The following is a 7,412-nucleotide window of genomic DNA, read 5'->3' as shown; positions in this document are numbered from 1 at the left end:
TCTCCGCACATCTCCTCTACTGAGTGGTAGCACACTCCGTCTGCTTCACCCGATGTTGATGCATTTACATTGTGTATCTATCATGTCCCTTTTTTTTCATGTGTGGAGCATTGTCTGGACTGTAGGCAGAACAACTTCCCACTGTACCTCGATGCACGTGACAATAAAACCCAAATCCAAATTTTGACCCAGTGAAGGAACAGTGATATATTTCCAAGTCGGGAAGGTCAGTGGCTTGGAGGGGAATCTCCAGGTGGTGGTGCTCCTGTGCATGGTGGTGGACAGGAAGGAAGCTCCACAAATATCCCCAGAGTCAATGACGTGGCTGACTGTGCAAAAGTCTGTGCACAATAATCTTCAGCCTGGAGTATCGACTGGATGATCCTCGGCCGCCTCCAGAGTCCCCGGCATTACAGATGCCAGACTTCAGACAATTCAACTCATTCCACATGATAATAATAATCGCTTATTGTCACGAGTAGGCTTCAAATGAAATCACTGTGAAAAGCCCCTAGTCACCACATTCCGGCGCCTGTTCGGGGAGGCCGGTACGGGAATTGAACCCGCGCTGCTGGCCTTGTTCGGCATTACAAGCCAGCTGTTTAGCCCACTGTGCTATACCAGCCCCATGATACCAAGTTTCCGACACCCTAGACTCGTGTGCGGTCAATTCCAGCCCCACTTCACCCAAAGCCTCTGGTTGCCCAATAATTACAGTCACCAGATTTGTAAATTTAAACATTACTTTTATTAATAACAATAACTTTAATTAAATCAGCAGCAAATACAACTGGTTAACCCCTCTTTAACTACTCCCCTCCCCCCACACACACACAAGACAGACACAGAGGGGAAAGAGGGATGTAAAGGAAAATAATACGGAAAGTAAGAGGATGAAAGTCTCTGTTTCAAACGCACGTTTCCAGTGCAGCTTTTAGTCTCGATCTTCAGTTGCAGGTTCTTGCTTTCCGTCTGGAATGGTTTTGGCTGTGGATTCATCAGGGCTTCAAAACCTCTCTGTCCATTCAGAAACCAGCAGGAAGCATTTTTGTTGAAGGAGAGAGAGAGAAACTGACAGCTTCTCTCAGTGTCCAGGAGAATCCCGTCCCCTTCCCGGGTCCTCTGAAACCCTCCCACCTCACTCAAACCAATCACCGCCTGTCCCCAGGCAGAATACAGTCTTTTGCCTCACCATCGAATCAAACCTCATCCCTCCGATCTCTCTTGTGCCAAACAGACTGATTTCTTCTGTTAAAATCTAAATCTCCAATAGCACCGTGTCCCTCACTTCCTCTTAAACTCTCCATTAAATATCCATGACAGAAATAAAGACAAAAATTCTGGAAAAGTTCAGCAGGTCTAACAGCATCATGGGGAGAGGAACAGAGTTAATGGGCTGGATTCTGTGGCTATGTCCCCACGCTAGTGTCCCCCAGAAAAACTGGCGCAAAACAGCCATTGATTCCCCGTTTTGCTGGGGGCTGGCAGGACGTCAGCGTAGAGCACCCGGCTGTAGCTGGCAACACGCCCCGGAGATTGCCGGGTCTGTGACCGCGCATGAGCATGGCGGCAGTCTGTAGCAGCAGCCCCTCGCGGACCCGACCCACAAAATAGTCTCGCCCACTTCGGCCGGCTCGTGCACCCCGGACCATTCCCCCACAGTGTATTGAGTCCGCAGCCACCATGCCAAGTTCCTGACACGTGTCCCACACCGTCGGGAACTCGGCCAATCGGGGTTGGAGCATCGCCGGGGGGGGGGGGGTGGCAGGCAATGTCCTGAGCACGCCGCTTTGGAGGAGGCAAGTACATCGAGAAAGTGGTGCCGCCCCCGATTTGGTCGGGAACTTTGATTCCCCGGCCGATCGCCGAAGGTGATTTTCACATCGGTGACAGGAGAATCCAGCTCAACATTTTGGATTTCTGACAAAGAGTCATTTGCACCTGAATCAATCATTCTGTTTCTCACTGCACAGATACTGTCAGACCTGCTGCGTTTGCCCAGAATCTTCTGTTTTTATTTCAGCATCCTCAGTATTTTGCTTTTATTGGGACAGTAAAGTCACTATAGTCCCAGATGCTGCTTTCCCCTTTAGTGGGGATTTAACCTGAGGATTACTGACCCTCTGGTGAGGGGCAAAGGCCCTTCATACATAACCTCAGCCAGTACAGGAATTGAACCCGCACTGCTGGCCTCACTCTGCAATGAACCAGCTATCCAGCCGACTGAGCTAAACCAGATCCCTAATGAGACAAGATAAATACAATGGCTACCAGAGCAGGTCAGAGTCGAAGAATCCTCCAGCGAGTAACTCACTTCCTGACCCCCCAAAGCCTGTCCACCATCTACAAGGCACAAGTCAGCAGTGTGATGGAATACTCTCCACTTGCCTGGATGAGCGCAGCTCCAACAACACTCAAGAAGCTCAACACCATCCAGGCCGAAGCAGCAGTTTGATTGCTCCCCTTCCACAAACACAGCTGGCACGGTAGCACAGTGGTTAGCAAGGTTGCTTCACAGCACCAGGATCCCGGGTTCGATTCCCGGCTGGGTCACTGTCTGCATGTTCTCCCCGTGTCTGCGTGGGTTTGCTCCCACAGTCCAAAGACGTGCTGTTAGGTGAATTGGACATTCTGAATTCTCCCCGTGTACCCAAACAGACGACGGAATGTGGCGACGAGTAGCTTTTCACAGTAACTTCATTGCAGTGTTAATGTAAACCTACCTGTGACAATAAAGATTGTTATTATTATGAACATTCAAACCCTCCGCACCGATACACAGTGGCAGCCGTGTGTACCATCTCCACGATGCCCTGCAGGAACTCCCCAAGGCTCCTGACACAACACTGAGTCCACAAAAGCAATGATCTCATTGAATGGGGGAGCAGGTTCGAGGGGCCAGGTGGCCGACTCCTGCTCCTAGTTCTTATGTTCTTATGTACACCTTCCAAACACACGACCACTACCATCTAGAAGGACAAGGGCAGCAGATACCTGGGAACCCCACCACCTGGAGGTTCCCCTCCAAGTCACTCACCACCCTGACTTGGAAATATATCACCGTTCCTTCACTGTCACTGGGGCAACATCCTGGAACTCCCTCCCTAACAGCACAGTGGGTGTACCTACACCACACGGACTGCAGCGGTTGAAGAAAGCGACTCACCACCACCTTCTGAAGGGGAATTAGGGACGGGCAATAAATGGTGATATAACCAGCCACGCCCGCTTTGTGTGAATGAATAAAAAAACTCAAGTTACTGAGAACCTTTGCTCTGACCAAGTTCACAGTTATCAAATCTAATATCTGTGACTCATTGTCTATTTTGTTTTCTAATACCTCTGTGAAGTATGTTGGAACATTTAATTATATTAAAGATGTGAAAAAAATCTAAGTTGTTTTTATTTCATTAACAAGCCAGGAAGTCTGTTTAATTTGAATTCCCTTGACATCACGCAATCATCCTGCGTCAATGTCTTGGTGAAGAATAATGAAAACAGGGAGGAAAATATCTTGTTAAGGGCTGGTGGACTGCTCGTTAATATCCAGACAGTTTGATGAACAATTTTTGTGCAGAAATTCTTGGCTATTTCTGTACAGTAATTGGAATGAATTGATCTCCTCTTCCATTCTCAGGATTGAAAAGATGTCCTTTCAGTGTAACGTTACAAACAATTCATTCATTAAATTGTGAAATATGAAACGGTGAGACATTTACAGCAATTGTCAAAAAGAAGCCGGAGGAAGGGGATTATTTTTCCCCACAGCCCACCATTGCAAAACCCAACCTCCAATCAGGCCCCCGGCCCAGAGACCACCCACACATTTACCCCCATCAGAGACCCGAGCCGGGATTCTCCGACCCCCCGCCGGATCAGAGAATCGCCCGGAGAATCCCGCCCCCGCGGTGTCCCGAATTCTCCACCCCCCCCCCCCCCCCGAGATTCGGCGGGGATGGGAATCGCGCCGCGCCGGTCAGCGGGCCCCCCGTGGCGATTCTCCGGCCCGCGATGGGCCGAAGTCCCGCCGCTGTCAGGCCTCTCCCGCCGGCATGGATTAAACCACCTACCTGACCAGCGGGATTGGCGGCGCGGGGGGGGCACCGGGGTCCTGGGGGGGGGGGGGCGCGCAGAGCGATCTGACCCCACGGTGGCCTGACCCCCGATCGGGGCCCACCAATCGGCGGGCGGGTCTTCACCATGGCGGAGGTGGAAGAGACTCCCTCCCCTACGCATGCGCCGGTATGACATTAGCAGCCGCTGATGCTCCGCCGCATGCGCTGACTTATACCGGTGAATTCCTTTCGGCCCCGGCTGGCGAGACGCCAAAGGCCGTTCACGCCGGCCGGCGGAGTGGGAACCACTCCGGTGCAGGCCTAGCCCCTCAATGTGAGGGCTTGGACCCTAAAGGTGCGGAGATTTCCGCCACTCCAACATGCCAGGACCCCCCGCCCCGCCGGGCAGGGGAGAATCCCAGCTCCGAATTCTGGAACACCAAATTAATCTGCGTTTGGAGGCAGGGATTAATCAAGAACAGGCAGCATGGTTTTGTTATGGGAGGTCCTGTCTGACCAACTTGATTGAATTTTTCGAAGAGGTGACCAGATGTGTCGATGAGGGAAATGCATTTGATGTCATCTATTTGGATTTCAGCAAGGCGTTTGATAAGGTCCACATGGACCGCATAAAAATCCCAAGGCTTTTTATACATATATAAAGGGCAAGAGGGTAGCCAGGGAAAGGGTTGACCCACTCATGGGCAGGGGAGGGAATCTATGTGTGGAACTAGAGGATATGGGTGAGGTACTGAATGAGTACTTTGCATCAGTATTCACCAAAGACAAGGACTTGGGGAAAGATGTGTAGATTGTCTGGGTCACATTGAGATCAAAGAGGAGGAGGTGTTGGACGTCTTGAAAAACATTAAGGAAGACAAGTCCCCAGGGCCGGATGGGATCTACCCCAGAATAGTGAGAGAGGCTAGAGAGGAAATTGCTGAGGCCTTGACAGTAATCTTTGTATCCTCACTGTCTACAGGGGAGGTCCCAGAGGTCTGGAGAATAGCCAATGTTGTTCCTTTGTTTAAGAAGGATAGCAAGGATAATCCAGGGAACTACAGGCCAGTGAGCCACACGTCAGTGGTAGGGAAATTACTGGAGAGGATTCTTCAAGATGTGATTTACTCCCTTTTGGAAATAAGTGGAGGTATTAGTGAGAGGCAGCACGGTTTTGTGAAGGAGAGGTCGTGTCACACTAACTTGATAGAATTTTACGAGAAATTGATAAAGATGATTGATGCAGGTAGGGCAGTGGATGTTGTCTATATGGACTTCAGCAAGGCCTTTGACAAGGTCCCTCATGGCAGACTGGTACAAAAGGTGAAGCCACACGGGATCAGGGGTGAGCTGGCAAGGTGGATACAGAACTGGCTAGGTCATAGAAGGCAGAGAGTAGCAATGGAAGGGTGCTTTTCTGATTGAAGGGCTGTGACTAGTGGTGTTCCGCAGGGATCAGTGCTGGGACCTTTGCTGTTCGTAGTATATATAAATGATTTGGAGGGAAATGTAATTGGTCGATTAGTAAGTTTGCAGACGACACAAAGGTTGGTGGAATTGCGGATAGCGATAAGGACTGTCAGAGGATACAGCAGGATTTAGATCATTTGGAGACTTGGGCAGAGAGATGGCAGATGGAGTTTAATCTGGAAAAATGTGAGGTAATGCATTTTGAAAGGTCTAGGGGTCAAAGGCCAGCAGGCATAGTTTTAAGTAAGGGGCAGGAGGCTCAGAGGGGTTGTGAGGGAAAACCTGTTCACCCAGAGGGTGGTGGGAGTTTGGAACTCTGCCTGAAAGGGGGGTGGAGGCAGAGACCCTCATAATATTTAGGAAGCAAGACTATGGGTCAAGTGCTGGAAATGGGATTAGATTGCTCAGGTAGTTGTTTTTGACCAGCACAGATGCGATGGGCCAAAGGGCCTTGTCTGTGCTGTAGACCTCTATGACTCTTTGACCCCATTCAGAGACCCCTATCAGACCCTCACATCAGTAACCTCCATAAGACTCCCCCAGCAGAAACCCCAACATCACAGACCCCCTACATAGACCCCCAAACAGAGACTCTTCTCATTCGACCCCCAACAGAAACTCCCGAAAAAGGCCCCCATCAAACCCCCCCATCAGAGACCTCCAGATCAGAGACCCCCCCCACATCAGAAACACCCATCTGGACCTCCACATCAGGGGCACTCTGTCAGGGATTCCCCCCACCCATCTGAGATCCCACCTCAGTCACCCCTGCCAGGAAGATAAAGAGCAGTCCAGGCAGAAACATCACTGCTTTTCCAGTTACCCATCCCTTACACCTGGGGCGAAATTCTCCCCCCCCCACGACGGGTGGGAGAATAGCGGGAGGGCCTTCCCGACTTTTTTGACGCCCTCCCGCTATTCTCCCCCCCCCCCCGCCGAAATCCCGACACGAATCGCTGCCGCCGTTTTTTTACGGCCGGCAGCGATTCACAGCTGTTAGAAGGGCCGAAGTCCCAGCCCTTTACGACCTTTTTACGAACGGCAAACACACCTGGTCCTGCCGTTCGTAAAAACGTCGTGACTACCTGGAAAAAAATAACCATGGCACCGATTGGCACGGCAGTACCACGGCCGTGCCAAGGGTGCCATGGGCCCGCGATCGGTGCCCACCGATCGCGGGCAGCGGGCCCGATGCCCGCGCACTATTTGTCCTTCCGCCGCCCCGCAGTATCAATAAGCGGGGCGGCTGAGGGGCAACCCGGACCGCGCATGCGCGGGTTTCGCGCAAAAACGCGATGACGTCACCCGCGCATGCGCGGGTGGAGTCTTCCCACCTGCGCATGCGCGGCTGACGTCATATGACGCGTCAGCCGGCGCTAAGTCCGACAAGCGGGCTTAACGATTTTCGTTAAGCCCGACTTGTCGGAGCCTCCGACGTCGGGCTGCTAGCCCCGACCGGGGACCAGAATCGGTCCCCCGTCGGGAAGGGGCGCAATGCCGTAAAACCCGCCCGGGTTTTACGGCAGTTGACGATTTCTCCCGTTTTGGGAGAATTTCGCCCATGCTGCCTCAGACATCACAATCTAGGAGATTCACTTCCTCTTTTACTCAGCAGAAAGTGCTTAACTTCTTTTGATGTGGTCAGCAGCTGTCAATCATAGCTAGAAGTTTATAAACATCAAGGTTCGTTTCACAGTAGAGTATTTGAGATTCATTCAGGTGTGAAGATAAATTAACATAAACAATCCAGACATCTGGCTGTTACCCTGTCAATTGCAGCCTACTAAAAGCTATTTGACTTTGAAAGTGAATAGAAACCTTGCAGATCAAAGGATCTGAGGAGGTTTAAAGCTGTGTGATGTGTTTTGGTTTCAATAAAGCCTAGGA

The sequence above is a fragment of the Scyliorhinus canicula genome, chromosome 7 (assembly GCF_902713615.1).
Source record: "Scyliorhinus canicula chromosome 7, sScyCan1.1, whole genome shotgun sequence".
Lineage (NCBI taxonomy): Eukaryota > Metazoa > Chordata > Chondrichthyes > Carcharhiniformes > Scyliorhinidae > Scyliorhinus > Scyliorhinus canicula.
Note: the sequence above shows the minus strand (reverse complement) of the source record.